We start from the raw sequence: 19,884 nt of genomic DNA on the forward strand, positions 1-19,884 counted from the left end.
AGGGTTGCCAGGTGGAGCCTTCCTGAAGACCCTGATACTGAAACAGCATTAAAAGCTGCAATGGCACTGTAGTTGTATTTATCTGCACTAATACAGCTTTGAACTATTGCACTCTTACATACAGTAAGTTTCTGTGTACCGGTGTACATTTCTGTGTACCTTTAGTAAATAAAGGGATTCTATTCTAATATTACAAGTGCTAGAAGTGCTGAAACTCCAAACAGTGAAGAAACCAGTGGAGCTTAATGACTGGTCAGATGAAGAGAGTGAAGTGAGGAGTTTCCTTCAGTGTCTGCCATGCCCCAGCTGAGGTGAGTGTGAAGCTTTTATTAGTACTATAGGAGTTGTGTTTAACTTTGAAACTGATGGTGTCACAGCCATTTGTGGCCGAGAGTCTAGAAGAGCATAATTGGCTGTACTCTTAGGGAGAGAGGGAGTGGCATACGCTCTCTCTCCTGTCAATTACAGAGACACCGTGCAATCAAGGGCGTCTATAAGTTCACGCGTCAGAAGGGGGAGGAAAAGACTATTTTCTGAGTACTTAGAATAACATTCCGTATTTTTTGGAGAAAGTTTTCTAGAGTGTTTTCATGTAGAGAGAGAAATGAGTGGCTAAAATGTCAGAAACATTAAGGAGACAAATGGGGAATACTATAACAGCTCTTTCCATGTGTTAGTGACACCAGCGTTCCCTCTTTTCCCAGATGGTAAAAAAGAGCCCTGACTATTGCAAACTTCATTTTTTTGTAGAACAAAGAGAAAGATAAATAACTCGCTTTATGGCCTTTTTCCACTCATGCATACCAAGTCCAGTATGCATCCAAACATTGTCAGAATAGTAGGAGTGCAGACTTTGAAAAATGGTCTTGTCAGGTAAACTCAGTAGCTTTGTCCCTGGTTGTCTGGTTAGGATTTGGAGCTTTCACCGCTGCGGCCCGGGTTCGATTCCCGGTCAGGGAAAAGCCTCTTTTTATGCTCATATAAAATGACAGATTCTGCATTAAAACATAAAGTTTGTGTGAGTTGGAGTTGAGCCGACAGCCTAAGGATGACAGTTTTAACTTCTACTCTACCAACTGAGTTATTGAAAGCGACATGCAAGTAATCCCACATGTCCAAACACCAGTATGTTGGCAAGAAACACAGCCAGTTTTGGATGTTTCAATTGTTAAGTTCATTTGACACAAAGAAGAAAGATCGTATTGTATAAGTTGTTCAGCTACAAACAGATATATCTTTTGATGACATTTGGAATCATACTGGACTTTGTGTACATGATTGGAGAAAGGCCATAAATGGTTAGAATAACATTCAGTGCTTTTGGAGAAAAGTTTCGAGAGTTTTGTCATGTAGTGAGAGAAATGAGTGGCTGAAATATCAGGCATTAAAAGTGCAATTTGCACTCATGGAAAGAAAATTGCTTTCATGTGGACCGCATTGAGATATCGATCTGCCTGTGGAACATAACACCTCTTAAGAGGCTAGATTTGTGCTCTCAAGCTGCGATGGTGGTCTTCTCATGGCTTCTAAAAGAAGAGGCTGTGGTCAGGGTGGAGTGAGTCTTTGATAACCAAGATTGTTGTTGTTTTGGCCTTCGAATAGACAATGGCATTACCCAGTGTCAGGTCTTTCTCAGTAAACTGCAGAGAATGATATAGAGGGCAAGAAATGGTCAAGCACAGTTTTATTGGGTGTGTGTCTGTAAAAAACACTACAGCTCTCTGATACATTTTTGGTTCAAGATTTAATCATCATGCAAATGATTGTGATTAATGCTTTGTCTGTTTAATTCAAATATTATACTATAAACCTAATATTTTAATAGGGTTGGCAACTTTCTAGTTCCGATTACTACATGTGTGTGAAGTACAGGTGCTGTAGCTATACGGTATACAATTGTCCACAGTAGCCTAATTATAATATATACAACCAAAAATCCATCTAAAATAAACACCAGAAACCTGGACTAAGGGTAATGTACATAAGTACATTAAATCTAGGTAGGACTGCTCAATAGCTAGGATAACAGCAGAACAATTGTCCCGCCGTATAAGCAAAATGAGAGCCTGCTAAGGCCGCCAAGAGGGTGCCAAAGACCATGTATTTATTTCTATTTGTTTTTTACCTATGTTATGTCAGTGGCAGCTCAGATTTCTGCATAGGGCCCCACACAGGCTTGGGCCAGCCCTGGTATCACAGTGTCGTGCACTGGAAAACCATCAAGCCTGTTGACTATGCTACCAGTGTTGTTCATGTAACTGTGCAAATAAACTGCAAACACAATTACTTTTAGAAGTATCATCCAGTTTCTTTTCACAATTGCCAAAATGTAATGAATCACAGCCAGTGTTCTAAAACAGACCTGGAATGTATTCCTGGTTGATGTGCCCTGTTTCTAGTTACAAAAAAAAAAAAAAAAAAAAAAATTGGTGGATGAATTTTCAACGAAAGTGCTTCACTCAGCAGCCATTAATGATTCTTATATCCAGTATGAATAAATTGAAATTCCTATCCTTGTATCAGGTGCAGCAATTATGTGTAACAATTGTGAAGCAAAAAAGCAATAGCAAAATTTTAATATAATTATATAGGTAATATAGAACATGATCTAATGATATTAATTAGGCTATGCAAATAACACAACTACTTCGGTAGCAGATCATTCATGCCTGTTGAATAGGCAGTTTTCTGCTTTGCAGATACTTGAAATCTTTTACTAATCTTTCCCCAAATCCAGTAGGAGCTGCCTTTTACATTAACATGCCAGGATACACACTGACTGGATGTTTAATCTTTCTAATGGGTAAGCTATATTCTTATAGTCAAGAAAGATATTTTTTAATTATTAATCAGTTAAGGAAGTCAAGCTATTGCATTTTGCTGAGATGAAGGAATATTGCATAACCCTGTACTGGCCAAATAATTAGATTTGATGTTCTATTTTGTGGATTAATCCCATAACTGAATTATTCACATGGTTTTATAGCCATGGTTAATACTTGCTGTCAAAATGCTGAGGTTCATAACAACCTCTTTCCTTCATAAGGAAGCTTCCTGTTTTTGAAACAGGTAGTTTCAGCATACTAGCTCTTACTGCTCTCTATCTGTTTAACAAATGTTTTGTTGGATTTAACTACTTTCTACCTGGAAACTGGCAACTTCCATGGAAAACTATTTTATCATCACAAACTATATCTAAGGAACTACCACAAACATAAGTAATGTTAACATTTTGCTTTTTCATCATGACTTATGTTCTGCTTCAGAGCACTGAATGCAGCATGTTTATTCTTCGTCATTAGTGGCAGTTTTATCTGTGAGAAGTGTAGATGAATTGCTAGTCTGACAGACAGTACGCATCCAGACAGCAAGGCGAAAGGGTGACGTTACGGCAAAGTAGACGAGCTTCCACCAGCTCATGGGACCACTACACATCCCCAACATTAAGTAACAAAATCCCAGAGACCTTCTGCCTGTACTGGCCAGACTTCAGATCAGAAGGTGAGAGAATACAGTCATGTGTTGTGTGGCTCAGATTGTTCACACAGTTAGTAACAGTCCAAACACTTTAATTATACTGTACAGCATGAGACCTGGAAATGTGTGTATGTGTGTGTGTGTGTCTTCTCCCCAGGCTGAGCTCCAGCTTTGTAATGTCCATCATCAGAGAGATCTATCAGACTGGCTCTGCTCACTGTGTGTCCAGCTTGTTGAGTTCAGCAGAGAACTGCATCAACCTGAACAGCAGAGAGCTGGACTCTGTCCACTGTGCTGCCCTGCGCTTCACCCTCCAGCACTGCACAGCAGTCTCTCTCAGCCTGCTTTTCACCTCCATACCAAAGGCGGAGTTGGAGAGCATTGAGCCACTGCTCTAACACGACTCCCGTCTCAGGCTTGAACTTTTCTCACAATCAGAATTTTAAGACAGAACTGGTCTGTTTAGGGAGTGTTATATAAACGTTTATGTACGTTTATGTGTTTTTCACGAGTTTCCTCAAAAGTCATTTTGTGCCAGCATCATTTAGGTTTTATTGAGACTCCTGTCAGGTAATCAGCAATATCCATGGATATTTACCTAGAATAAAATGACTTTCTGGAGGAAATTGGTAAATTTAAGTGAAATATTTATATTAATCCGAAATTAACTGCCCAGCCACTGTCTGTGTGTGTTTTATTTTCTCCGTGTTGACAGGAGACACACAGACACACACACCTACTGACTCTGAGCACTGAGGACTGCAAAGTTGTCTCCATGGTCATCCAGAGAGTGAGCTCTCTCACACACACACACACAGCTCACTCTACATGGCTGTGAGGGCAACTCTTCCCCATTTTACACACAGTCACCCTTCAGTAAGCCAATGACTCAACACCACACAAACTAGGGAAACATTCTGGAAAAGGGAAAATAATTTTATCATCTGAAACAAAATGTGTGTAAATAGCATTAATGTTAGTAGTTATGTGAGTGTGTTAGTGTTTTGTGACTCTACATGTTGGAGAATGTTGAGTGTGTTCAGCTGCAATAAAGCCATGCTGCTCCAGTTCCTGTCTCTTCTCTGTGTGGGGACTGATATGGCCTGTAGGTCACTGGCGCTGTTTCTGGAACATTCTGAAGGGCTGTCAGAACTGGACCTTAACCACTGTCAGCTCACTGACCACTGCCTGCAGCTGCTGTTCCCACACCAGCACAAAGCCCACATCCTGGAGTGAGTGGACAAGCGGGAGGAGGAATGTGTAGAGAGTCTTGATTGTTGAGTGCACAGTGAACACTAACATAGATATAACACATTTTACTCTTTTTCTCACAATTTAACACAAAATCCGGCATGTGACTGAACATAGAAGCTGTGTGTGTTCATTGTAAAGCATTGTATGTTCCTTGAAAGGCTCTATATAAATGTAACTTTGCTCATTCAGTCATATCCTGTGTTCCTTCAAGGACTTATTTTTTTCAAAAGCAAACAGCAAAAAGCTTGATTTTCTTGGTGATTTTATTTGGAAATGACGACCTCTCTCACTGGCTGACTGGTTCACTGATCACTGCCTGTACTTGGCAAGATGGACCTCTGTGGTCTACAAAATATCCAGACTGCTTGTAGAAACACATGTTCTCATTAAAAAGAGAAATAAGGCATAACAGACTCTTTATGATTTACAGTGTCATGCCTGATAGATAACAAGTCATGTGTACAAGAACTGAAATAAATGATATTTTGTTTAAAATGTCAGAATGCATAATTATCTGGCCATTAATGACTCAGGTCCACTGACACAAATATACTATTTATTTCTTTGCTTATTCATTGATTTGCTAATTCAATCATTCGTTTATTCATTCATTCGTTCATTACTTTAATTCATTGATATATAAATCTACAGGTATTTGTACTACACGGTGATTTAGTAGAGGGAGGTGTGTTTGGGAATCCTGAACAATGTGGTAATTATAATCCATCTAATTTCAACCTCAGTCACAATGACATCACTGATGTGTCAGCAAAGAGGATCTATGATACTTTCTCCACCAACAACAATATTCACACTGTGAGGTAACTGTGTGTGTGTGTGTTTAGGCATTTAAAATAAGGCTGTATTTATTTGAGTTTAAAATTTCAAATTTAAAAGCCTATTTTGATTTTATAGGCTCTTCAACAACAGAATTACAGGCATACAAATCTTCCTCTCAGACAAGTGCTTTGAAGTCTGGTGATGTTGATGTGTTGTTGGCACTGTAATGATGAGATTTGATTTTTCTAGATTATTGGGACTATCCAAATTATATTTTTGTTTTAAGTGAAAAAATGTAATGATTAAAAAACAAATTTTAGTTATCTTATACATTTTAAGATTACATATAAAAATCAAATACTCAAAATTTATTTATAAAGTACTTTTTAAAATTGTATTTTATTTTATTTTATTTACAACAGGTGCTATTACAAAGCAGCTTTTCAAATGTCCAAGTCCAAGCCCCCAGTAAGCAAGCCAAGGGTGACAGTGGCAAGGAAAAGCTCCCTAGAGCATGAGGAAGAAACGTTGAGAGGAACCAAGACTCAAAGGGGGTCCCATCCTCCTCTGGCTGTTTAAAGAGAGACATAAATAAAAAAATAAAATAAGCATTTAATGTTTAGTCCAACTTTCTGGAGGTTCTAGACTTGTGTGCATGTGTCCGAGACCCAAGTCACAAGAGAACGTCCATTAAGGGCAAAAGAGAGTAGCTGCTTGGGGTGGAGGTGGTGTGGGCTACAACAGGGGACATCAGGGGATGATGGGAGTAGCCAAGGCATCTGAGACAGGATGAGGCTCAGTAACATCACAACATCAGGGGTAGGTGTACCTCGGCAGAGTCCACTATCAGTCCAGTGTATTAGAGCAATGATGTTTGATTCCTACTCAAAGAACATGTGATATTTCCAACATTCACTTTAGGTATCAATGAAGTTGTGACATCAAGCAAAGGAGGACAGTGAGACATGAGTAGACAAGCACAAGTTGGACCTATTAGGGACAATGAAACAAAACCTGAAGACAAGAAAACAGAAATGAAAGCCTGAGTGAGCTGAACTGAACTGAATCAAACTCCTACCGCTATATGGACCTAGCTCTGTAATATAGTTGAAACTGTAAGTTGCTATAGATAAGCGTGTCTGCCAGATGTCTGCTCACATTAAGCAGTGCAGTTGTGCAGTGTGAACATGACATCTGTCTTTTACAGCAAAATCTAATTATTTTATTATTCTTTAAATGTCTTTAAATGTCTTCATGGTCTAGCAACTCATAATGGCATTAGCACTTGAAGGCAAAAAAAAACAAAAAAAACAAAACAAAAACAACAGCAAAACAAAAACATCTCAAAACACACTTATTGCATTGAGTTCTGTTTAGATGACTTTTGATTTTATATTAACACATCTACTGTTATCTAGTTACCTTTTCCTTTTATCATTATATATGTCATTTTATTTTTTATCCTTTGGGCAATTAGTCTCTTCTCAATGTGTTTTATTTTTTGTGTGCAGAGAGAAGGGGTAAGAAGATGGATATACAGAGGTCTGTACTAGCCGTGCTGTCAAAGGTTAGGGGAAATTAAATAAATAAATGTCCCAAAATGTTTTTTTTAAATAGTTTAGTATCCAACATTTTAAATTCTAACATTTATGGTGACCCCCAGCAGTGATCAGTGGTAGCTCAGTGGTTAAGATACTTGACATGTAGTCAGAAGCTTACCGGTTCCAGCCCTACTGCTGCCAAGTTGCCACTGTTGGTTATCTGAGCAAGGCCCTTAACCCTCAATTGCTCAAGTTATACTCACTCGTAAGTCACTTTGGATATAAGTATCAGGTAAAGGTATGGTTATGTTTTTTATAATCTTGTCGACACAAATGTCATATTCAACCAGAATATGTAAAACACACTGTCAAATCGTGTTTATAAAAATACGTTTCAGTTTTAATTAATTTCTATAACTTCATGTCACTTATGTTGATATGGTTGTTGGCTCAGACAACAATGGCCACAAGAGGGAGACAAAGAGCTTCCCTAGTAATCAATGAAAACAGGCATACCCTGTAACTGTATGCTATACTATTCTTTTATTTTATATTTTTCCTTGATGTCCACTTACAATGTCTGCATGGCTTTATGTCTAATCTATTTTACACAAATATTTTCCAACCTGTTTATCTTGTAGAATTAAATAGGACATGTATTACATTACGAATAAAGAATTCTGCGCTGCATACACTTAGACATCGGTAATATAACTTGCAGTTATATAACTTCTAGTGAAAATCCTTGAAGCAGTCAACACCATCATCTGAGTGAGCTCCATTTAACCCTCTGAAGTTAAACAAAGAATTGCAGCTAAATGTGTGAACATTATCACATGTGTCAGTTCATAACAAGTTAAGCTTCATAATAAGTCACGAAGTCAAGAAAACTCATACCTAAGCATTACTTTGTTTGATAAGTTTATGGATGTATTTGAGTATAACCAGGTCATTTGCCTGTTTTTATGTATTGATCTGTATTGCTCCAAAAAACTACTCACGTCTTCCAATGTTCTTGATCCCCACTTCTAAGAAATAGTAAATGGACTAATCCTAGTTGTGGATAAGTATAAGACTAAACAGCTGTGAACTAATTCCACACGAGGGGAGTCATCACTGGAAAGGTGTTCTGGTGCGAGGCGTGCAGTGGTCCCAGTGGCCCATGCTCATGTGACCATGTTTTTAAGCCCTGTTTTAGTTTAGTCTTGTTGCTATTTATTGTAAGTCCAGCTGCTGTTTGTTAATCGAGGCTTCCGTGCATGTGAATATAAGCCTGAATGTTTATCCTCGCCCCAATGTTATAGCCTGCATCCCTGGTTTGTCTTCGTGCACTTTTCTTTACTTTAGTTTATCGTGAATTCTCGGACTCTCCATGTTAATAATTTGACCCTGGACTTTGGATTTGCCCCTAATAAATCTCACTCTTTTCCACACAATGCGTCCGCCTCCTTACCGCTCATCGTTACACTTCCCCAACCTGCTATATTTACATTAAAACTCCGTCAACAGCAGTCTTTAACGTTGAGGGGTTTTTTAATCTGTGTAAAATTACATAATTTCTGCTGTTTCAGAAGTGAAGGATTTGCGTGCTCTAAATTTTCATCATGCCAATGCACAGAGGTTTTGGTATGGAGATTTTATCCCGATCTATAGGAGCAAGTGTGATGGACTATAACGTTGACGAGAAAGAAACCATCCGTTTCCCCGCCGTTTATGTCCATAGATGCTGCTATTACCAAAACTAGTACTGCGCTGATTCTTAGAGGACAGTTGATTTGACCGGATGTCGCAGCAGTACGGCCGACTACTCCTGATCATAACGTATTCATGACAACTCAGCCCTTTTTACGACTGAGGTGCTCACACGACAACGCGTGATCTTGCACCTTTTATGTGTTTTAAGAAAAACGCTCAGTGTTTTAAAGTGCAGCAGCGAATTTTCCTCTAACGCGTTACTAAGCTCTGTGAGCAGAGTAATTTCTCCCATTGTGTTGAAATGAACAGGTGTCTGTTAAACTCATTCATGAGCGTATTTTAACGCGCGTTCAATATCGTCCGAGCTGTAATCTTTTGAATTCTGTAACCATGCGGCGTCATACGTATAACATTCTAGTCGCGTGGTGTGATAGCAACTGCTAGTCAGAATAAACAAGACAAACAGTAGTAGAAACATTTAAAAAAGATACGATTAAAAAAGTGAGATGCATTTTTGGCAGAACAGCGTTCATCCTTTTGAAGTTAGTTGCAGCAATTCTCCCACTTTAGAGCCGACCTACATTGTAAGACATCCTCCTGTTGAGCTGGATATCAGTGTGTTAAGCAGGTTTCTGTTTTGTAGGAGGACGGTAAGCAGCTGGAAGATTCCACCGTGTCAGCGCATCGTAGAGTGAGTTATCAACACAGCTGGCGACTGTTACAACTAACACACCACTTTAAATTTTGATATGAGCCCTTTTTAGATAGAGATTGCCTTTTAGGGATTGGAATGAGGCTCTGCAACATCTCAGATTGAAAAAGAAAGAAAGAACGCAGAGAAGAACAATAACTATATATATATATATATATATACTCTTTGTCGGCTGAAGATACCGAATACACATTGCTGGGTCATATGTCTCTGTATGTTCCAAATGGGAATCCATAAGGTGGAGGAGGAGTTGAGCAAAGAGACCCTGGGTGAATGTCGGAGAAAGACATGGGAGGACAACCGACGGAAGGCTGCACGTGTGGGGCGGTGTCTTGGAGGTCTAGACCTCGAGCTAGCAGTGCGAGAACTGCAGAGGGAGAATGTGGAGATCAAAGCTGAACTGAGAAGGCTGAGAGCACAGCTTGAGAAAGTAGGAAAAGAGAAACACTTAGTTACACTGCAGTGCACATCCAATGAAGCAATGTTCTGCTATACACAGCAGATGGTTTTAGACTGAAATAAGGAACTATAATTAAAGTCCAGGTAAATAGTGAGCATAAATGTATTAGGGCATATCAACAAATGGATTGCCTATGGCACTACAATATCACTTACATTATATTTTTGATAGTATATCAAAGTGTGTGCACATGCATGTATTTAATAGTGATGCTAAATTAAATGCTTTTTCACAGTTGGAAAGCCCAAGGCCCAGTTTCCCCCTGGAGTCTCCCAAACCACGAGACAACAGGTTTCCCTCACTCTCCCTCAGACAGCCTACCAGATTTGCACCTGGTGAGCCCCACTGGTTCCAAGAAGCCCCATCATCCAGACCCTACAGGCCTTGCCGTCCACTACTGCCTCACTCAGATGTGAGGCCAGCACCAAATGCACAGGAGAAACAGTTCAAGGAGAAAAAGACACATGGGAAGAAGAAACTGAAACGTCATCAAAAAGACATAGAGCAGACATCGAAAGAAGCGAATGGAGCCTCGGAAGCAAGAACATGTGAGAAGAAGAGATTTCGAATTAGGATTGTATGGAAAGGATTTAAAGGAATTAAGTCTTTCTTTCAAAAATAGCTGTATGGTATAGAATTTCATGTCCTTTCCATATTAACATAACTTTACTCCTTTACTGCATGCAATAAGCCTGCCAAAATAATTTTCCAGGCATTTTTCATAGATATTTAATTGATTTATAATATGAATGTCTAACTTCTCATTTCAAAATGTGCTTATTAGTTCATGTCTGTTTTATAATGTAAATAAAGATATTTTCTTAAATAGGTGCAAAGTCTGGCATCATCTTAATAGGTACAGTTGCATCATTTAAGTCCATTTAAGTTCCAAGTAAGATCATGTCATGATTTATTGACAAAATATTAAAAATGTATAGTTTTGAAAGGATTAACAGCTCAACATTTATTCAGTAAGAGGTTCAGGAGTAGAAAAAATGTTAAGAAGCCCCCTAGTCCCCCAGTCCCAGAGTCACATGCGAGGTTTAACCATCAAATATTAAAACCCTGAGAAATGTTCAGTCTGAGATCTGAATGAATAGTTTAAGGAAGATATTTGTCCAACCGTCCATGTTCTGTCACAAAAATGGGGTTGCGGTCTGGACCTCCTTGACACCAAGAATCGTACAACCGTTTCCCTTTGTAGATGATGAATCTGCCCAACAACATTCCCAGTGATGTGGACGGTTATCTGTTCCCTCCCAATTCCACCTGTAGTCTGCTACATAATCTTACAGGATTTGTCATGGAACAGTGACAAATCCTGTCTCATCTACATTGTAGATATTCTGGGGTTTTGTTGTGAAATCTGTGAGATAAGCATATCAAAGCAGTGGGTGAATATTCCAGTATCAGATGAGGTCCTCACTGTAGCCACAGGAAACTGTTCTGATTTGTGAATGGTCTGCTCAGGATGATCTCACATAAAATAATAAAATCATTTTCTCCCATTGGGGAAAGGGCTCTCAATTCCACTAGCCAGATTATAATCCAGAACAAGATGTAAAACATCTGTTTCAGTAAAGCTCCAACCCCAGTCACACATGACCTGCCAGGATTGTAAGAACACATGGACACATTTGCCTAAGCCATTTTATGATCACATCGTAACTTCATATTTGTCATTCATTTATTCCATCAAACAGCATTTATTTTGCATATCATAATTTCTTACTTGCAGCCAGTACAGTGAAAACTGATGCAAGTTTGTACTTGAAGGAACTCCTCATTAAAACACTCTAAGGTCATCTTAAATGGAGTGTAGTGGGCTTAAATGGTTTCAAAGCGACTAATGGTGAAAATAGACAATGTGTTCATTTTTAAATAAAAGATATATTTACATGCATGGAGCCTAAATATTACGTGGACTAAGAATCATATTATTATTTTGCCCACATACAGAAATATTAATTTATTCTAATTCAAGGATTGCTTGTTGCCTATGGTTGGCATGCTTTTTGTAGTGCTGTATCATTTAAACCCACCTTTTAAAGAATCAAATTTTTGAAAATATTCAGATGTCCAGAAACTAGATGTCTGCTTATTTGTTAATATGTTAATGTAATTAGAAAACTGTGTACACACGTGGTAATGTTTAAATATAGGTGTATCTGCCAGTGAAGTTTATGCTTTGACCTTTAGATTAGCTGTAATGCTGAGACAGGCAGGGCAAGACACAAGCGTGTTGTCGAACTTTGTTTATTAGGAGGAGCAGAAACATTATCCAAGAGCATGTTACCAGAATACATGATAAACAAAAAACAAAGTGAGGCTAACCAGGAAGAAGAAAACATAGAGGTAAAAGTAAGATAACACAGATATTAAGAACACGGGAACGGAGAACAATATGGAAAACGAACAGGCAGAGAAAGAATACATATGGTAGAACTCCAGTGTAGTGATGGGATGTTAGATACTGAGGCATCAAAGCTCACTATTGCAAAGCACATTGATTCAACACTGTATTGAAGATTGTATCAAAGTTACTATTAGCATATGACTAATGAGGTCTAAGCATCAAACGTCGTCTAAACACTGGATGAAGTGGCACTGTTTCACGGGTCTGGCACTGTCCTATAACTTGCAGGCTATAAGAGACTGTAAAATCTCCAGACATCTTTTTCCCACAAAATTTGAAATATGGAAAATATGGAAGCAAATCTTTCCATATGAGGATAAATAACATAAATTGATCAAGTACCATTTCTTAATACACAGAAATTAAAGCATTAAAATCTCATTTGACATAATATAAATGCAGTTACCAAAAAGTGGCTGAAAATAAGCAGGAAACTGGGCGTGTTATAAAAACTTATATACATTTACATACACTTATATATTCATTTATGTGTGTTTTGGAAAGTTTCCAAGATGTCATTTTGTGCCAGCATTGTTTAGGTTTTATTGAGACTCCTGTGTCAGGTAATCAACATATTACAGTCCATGGTAATTGGTAAATTCGGGTGAAATATTTATATTAATCTGAAATTAACTGCCCTGCCACTGTGTGTGTGTTTGTGTGTGTGTGTGTGTGTGTGTGTGTGTGTGTGTGTGTGTGTGTGTGTGTGTGTGTGTGTGTGTGTGTGTGTGTGTTTTGTTTTCTCAGTGTTGACAGGCTGCTGCTGAGGCTGCTCCACTGCTACAGTGTCTCTGACCTCCAGCAGGGGGCAGCAGCAGCAGATCTGCTCTCTGCTCTGCAGCACACTGGACTTCTTCTGCAGCTCTGCTCTGGACCTGACAGCAAACACACAGACACACACTCTGACTCTGAGCACTGAGGACTGCGCAGTCGTCTCCATGGTCATCCAGAGAGCTCACACATACATACCTACATACACACACACAGCTCACTCTGCATGACTGTGAGATAGAGGAGGCTGGAGTGGAGTTACTCTTCCCCATTTTACACACAGTCACCCTGCAGTAAGCCACTGACAAACAATTTAACACAATATCCAGCATGTGACTGAATGTAGAAACTGTTTGTGTTCATTGGAAAGCATTGTATGTTCTTTGAAAGGCTCTATATAAATGTAACTTTGCTCATTCAGTCATATCTTGTGTTCTGTCAAGGACATTTTTTTGAAAAAAAACAGCAAAAAGCCTGACTTTCTTGGTGATTTTATTTCTCTTACTGGCTGCCTGGTTCACTGATCACTGCCTGTCCTTGGCAGGATGGATATTGTGTGTCTCTGAAAATGTATTAATATTATTAGTATGTGCCTAACGCTCCTCTCTATTCCAAAGCTGACCCGATTTCCATAATTCTCGTATTGCATAAGACATTTATTTCCATTATATGTTTTAGCAATCAGGTGGTCATTTTTCTTTTCAACAGTTATTGGCGGGATCCAATAGATCCAAAGTCAAACGAGTACGCACATCATGTGTTGAACCCATCCATAGTATTTTTCTGCTTATCTAATATGCCAATATTTGCTTGTAACCATCCCACCAAGTCCTAAGAACACCCAAACCTAAATGCTTAGTAACTACAGTAAAGCTTGTGTCAGTGTCTTAATTTATATTCTGCATTAGTTCATCAAATGGTTATTTATTGAGAGTGAGTCTGTATTTTGTATTTGAAAAAAAAATAAAACTGTCAGCATTAAGCAGCTTTGTTGTCTGGTTTGAAGGCTGTGGTTGTGCTATTATAGGTGCAAAGTCTGGCATCATCTTAATAGGTACAGTTGCATCATTTAAGTCCATTTAAGTTCCAAGTAAGATCATGTCATGATTTATTGACAAAATATTAAAAATGTATAGTTTTGAAAGGATTAACAGCTCAACATTTATTCAGTAAGAGGTTCAGGAGTAGAAAAAATGTTAAGAAGCCCCCTAGTCCCCCAGTCCCAGAGTCACATGCGAGGTTTAACCATCAAATATTAAAACCCTGAGAAATGTTCAGTCTGAGATCTGAATGAATAGTTTAAGGAAGATATTTGTCCAACCGTCCATGTTCTGTCACAAAAATGGGGTTGCGGTCTGGACCTCCTTGACACCAAGAATCGTACAACCGTTTCCCTTTGTAGATGATGAATCTGCCCAACAACATTCCCAGTGATGTGGACGGTTATCTGTTCCCTCCCAATTCCACCTGTAGTCTGCTACATAATCTTACAGGATTTGTCATGGAACAGTGACAAATCCTGTCTCATCTACATTGTAGATATTCTGGGGTTTTGTTGTGAAATCTGTGAGATAAGCATATCAAAGCAGTGGGTGAATATTCCAGTATCAGATGAGGTCCTCACTGTAGCCACAGGAAACTGTTCTGATTTGTGAATGGTCTGCTCAGGATGATCTCACATAAAATAATAAAATCATTTTCTCCCATTGGGGAAAGGGCTCTCAATTCCACTAGCCAGATTATAATCCAGAACAAGATGTAAAACATCTGTTTCAGTAAAGCTCCAACCCCAGTCACACATGACCTGCCAGGATTGTAAGAACACATGGACACATTTGCCTAAGCCATTTTATGATCACATCGTAACTTCATATTTGTCATTCATTTATTCCATCAAACAGCATTTATTTTGCATATCATAATTTCTTACTTGCAGCCAGTACAGTGAAAACTGATGCAAGTTTGTACTTGAAGGAACTCCTCATTAAAACACTCTAAGGTCATCTTAAATGGAGTGTAGTGGGCTTAAATGGTTTCAAAGCGACTAATGGTGAAAATAGACAATGTGTTCATTTTTAAATAAAAGATATATTTACATGCATGGAGCCTAAATATTACGTGGACTAAGAATCATATTATTATTTTGCCCACATACAGAAATATTAATTTATTCTAATTCAAGGATTGCTTGTTGCCTATGGTTGGCATGCTTTTTGTAGTGCTGTATCATTTAAACCCACCTTTTAAAGAATCAAATTTTTGAAAATATTCAGATGTCCAGAAACTAGATGTCTGCTTATTTGTTAATATGTTAATGTAATTAGAAAACTGTGTACACACGTGGTAATGTTTAAATATAGGTGTATCTGCCAGTGAAGTTTATGCTTTGACCTTTAGATTAGCTGTAATGCTGAGACAGGCAGGGCAAGACACAAGCGTGTTGTCGAACTTTGTTTATTAGGAGGAGCAGAAACATTATCCAAGAGCATGTTACCAGAATACATGATAAACAAAAAACAAAGTGAGGCTAACCAGGAAGAAGAAAACATAGAGGTAAAAGTAAGATAACACAGATATTAAGAACACGGGAACGGAGAACAATATGGAAAACGAACAGGCAGAGAAAGAATACATATGGTAGAACTCCAGTGTAGTGATGGGATGTTAGATACTGAGGCATCAAAGCTCACTATTGCAAAGCACATTGATTCAACACTGTATTGAAGATTGTATCAAAGTTACTATTAGCATATGACTAATGAGGTCTAAGCATCAAACGTCGTCTAAACACTGGATGAAGTGGCACTGTTTCACGGGTCTGGCACTGTCCTATAACTTGCAGGCTATAAGAGACTGTAAAATCTCCAGACATCTTTTTCCCACAAAATTTGAAATATGGAAAATATGGAAGCAAATCTTTCCATATGAGGATAAATAACATAAATTGATCAAGTACCATTTCTTAATACACAGAAATTAAAGCATTAAAATCTCATTTGACATAATATAAATGCAGTTACCAAAAAGTGGCTGAAAATAAGCAGGAAACTGGGCGTGTTATAAAAACTTATATACATTTACATACACTTATATATTCATTTATGTGTGTTTTGGAAAGTTTCCAAGATGTCATTTTGTGCCAGCATTGTTTAGGTTTTATTGAGACTCCTGTGTCAGGTAATCAACATATTACAGTCCATGGTAATTGGTAAATTCGGGTGAAATATTTATATTAATCTGAAATTAACTGCCCTGCCACTGTGTGTGTGTTTGTGTGTGTGTGTGTGTGTGTGTGTGTGTGTGTGTGTGTGTGTGTGTGTGTGTGTGTGTGTGTGTGTGTGTGTGTGTGTGTGTGTGTGTGTGTGTTTGTTTTCTCAGTGTTGACAGGCTGCTGCTGAGGCTGCTCCACTGCTACAGTGTCTCTGACCTCCAGCAGGGGGCAGCAGCAGCAGATCTGCTCTCTGCTCTGCAGCACACTGGACTTCTTCTGCAGCTCTGCTCTGGACCTGACAGCAAACACACAGACACACACTCTGACTCTGAGCACTGAGGACTGCGCAGTCGTCTCCATGGTCATCCAGAGAGCTCACACATACATACCTACATACACACACACAGCTCACTCTGCATGACTGTGAGATAGAGGAGGCTGGAGTGGAGTTACTCTTCCCCATTTTACACACAGTCACCCTGCAGTAAGCCACTGACAAACAATTTAACACAATATCCAGCATGTGACTGAATGTAGAAACTGTTTGTGTTCATTGGAAAGCATTGTATGTTCTTTGAAAGGCTCTATATAAATGTAACTTTGCTCATTCAGTCATATCTTGTGTTCTGTCAAGGACATTTTTTTGAAAAAAAACAGCAAAAAGCCTGACTTTCTTGGTGATTTTATTTCTCTTACTGGCTGCCTGGTTCACTGATCACTGCCTGTCCTTGGCAGGATGGATATTGTGTGTCTCTGAAAATGTATTAATATTATTAGTATGTGCCTAACGCTCCTCTCTATTCCAAAGCTGACCCGATTTCCATAATTCTCGTATTGCATAAGACATTTATTTCCATTATATGTTTTAGCAATCAGGTGGTCATTTTTCTTTTCAACAGTTATTGGCGGGATCCAATAGATCCAAAGTCAAACGAGTACGCACATCATGTGTTGAACCCATCCATAGTATTTTTCTGCTTATCTAATATGCCAATATTTGCTTGTAACCATCCCACCAAGTCCTAAGAACACCCAAACCTAAATGCTTAGTAACTACAGTAAAGCTTGTGTCAGTGTCTTAATTTATATTCTGCATTAGTTCATCAAATGGTTATTTATTGAGAGTGAGTCTGTATTTTGTATTTGAAAAAAAAATAAAACTGTCAGCATTAAGCAGCTTTGTTGTCTGGTTTGAAGGCTGTGGTTGTGCTATTTTTCTGGCCTTTCTGGTCAACTAATTTCTGTACCCAGTCATTCCATCAAGGGAGGTGTGTTGCTATTGAAATGTCTAAATTCCTTCATCTAGGGAATTCATGACATACATTAGAATTACATTTATTATAGCTGCAGGTGGCAATTAAAGGGTCCAATCATTTTATCACATCTGCACAACTTGGTTGCTGATGACATGCCATATTAAGTTCACCAGCCTTTGTGGTTGGTTTTGACATTTTGTTTCCAGGAATGTTGTATTTTGAAACCAATCTCTCAATTTTCTCTGCTGAATTGCTTTATATAAACATTATTTTTCTGATTCGACATGATTAAGAAATATAGTTCCCCCACAAGGTCAGTTCACCCCAAATGTACTTGCATTCACAGTATGTTCATATACACCATTGAAGTTTGGTGATAATCTAACACTCTATGGCTAAGTTTTAGCCTATTAATAAAAATCCTGCTCTTGGGGATTGATAGTTAAATACACATATTTTTGATCATTATTTACAAGAAGATCTGCATTTTTTACATTTAAAAGGTATCTCTAGATCAAAAGGTCACTGACTTGTTTGAAAGGTGCATTTGCCCAACTAATTTAGGTATCAAAAATCAGGCTAAAAAAAGATTTACAAAACGTATTGAACTTTTTTTATGAAATAGTCACAAAGTATTGCACTGTATAAACTGCATTTCTCATGCACAATTGGTACACAATGGGATTGACTCATTTTTCTTTTTTTAAATACCTTTTCATATGTCAGAGGGGCTGTTGGCAAAAATGTCCTATAATTGCCATGCTAGCTCAAAGTCCATAAATCAATACTCATGTCAAGTTTCATAAGAATTACTCAAAGAAGTCTTAATTTTTTTTCAGCTGTTTTGAATGAATCAGTACACCTTGGAAGGATTGATAGGTATGTAGGGGCCATATACCATACAAATATCAACATGTTTCAGTCTCATCAATATTTTGATACCAAATTTGTGAAGATTGGAGAAAGGTCCTACGACTAGTGTGTTACAGTTCATCAGCAACATAAAAAGTAGTAGGATATTTAAATTTAAAGTAATTTCTACAAGAATCAACGTTATAGCAGTCCACTGAAGCCAGTTCTATGATTAGCCAATTACTTGAAAAACATTAGCCAATGTTTGAGTCATCCTTAGGAATCCTTCAGCTTGCTTACAGAAGCAGTATGCAAAATTTCATCTTGATCAGAAGAGCAGTCGTTGAGAAACAGTTATTTGCAATATTATAATGCCCCATATTGACAAAACTGCTACATTTGGTAAGCTACCTCAAAGTCAATACTGGTATAAGTCTTTTAAATTTCATGAAATCTGAACATGTCCTTCAGGAGTGACAGCTAGTTAAAGTTAAAGTTAAAGCCTGACCTTTGTACTACTAATTTGTACTACTAATATTAGACTGGAATAGGACAACTGTATTTTTTATGTCAGGTTTTTGTTTAAATAATTATTGAGATTCAGACTCTTGCAAATATTTTGACACCAATTTCACTCAGATTGTGTGAAAATCCTAGGACAGGTTTGAAATTAGCAAAAAGAAATTAAAAAACAAACAAACAAAAAAGTGAAATCTAATGGGCAGAGCCTATCTGAATTCACGAGAAGCCAAGGAAGAATAAAATAAAAAATAAATAATATTATTTCTATATTCACCTCTGTCTTTTCTTTTGAACATCTGCAAATGTTAAATATAGTTTTGTCTGCAGTTCATAAAGGAAAAAGCAAAAATACATTAGAGTCAGAACTTGTTTCTTTGTCACACAGTTTTATTATTTTTTTTGAATTATTGCATTGTCTTTTAGCACACGTTGGCAAATGTGTCCATCCTCTTGTCGATTGTCCTTGGACTTGTCCTCGGCCTCACACAGCCAGGTGAAAAAGGCTGTCACGGAATTGAGGGCCACACCTTTGCCTCTTGTTGTGCTTGGACAGCAGCTGCTGGTGCACCTTCCTCTGCTCCTCCTGCTCCTCAAGTTTGGCCTCCTTATGAATCTGCTCAATGGTCTTGGGCCCGTGGTCAGCTCGCCGCGACACCCAGTTATTCTAGAAAAGCAAAATCAGCAGATGCATACTTTTGCATCACCATGCGCTGGAATGGCAAACACAAACACAGGCAGAGTCTCTAACCAGTCGCAGGTCAATGACGTCCTGGAGCAGGAACCGAATGCGTGAAGAACCCCTCCTCTCCTTCACTGTCTTTTCTATATATTTAAAGTAATGATCCATTTTTGGCTGAGAGAGAGAGAGAGAGAGAGAGAGAGAGAGAGAGAGTGTAAGAGAAACGTCGACAAATTTCAGATATTCTTCACCTTTCGA

This window comes from Electrophorus electricus, unplaced genomic scaffold (assembly GCF_041902795.1).
Source record: "Electrophorus electricus isolate QZ-2024a unplaced genomic scaffold, ASM4190279v1 Scaffold49, whole genome shotgun sequence".
In the NCBI taxonomy this organism is placed as follows: domain Eukaryota; kingdom Metazoa; phylum Chordata; class Actinopteri; order Gymnotiformes; family Gymnotidae; genus Electrophorus; species Electrophorus electricus.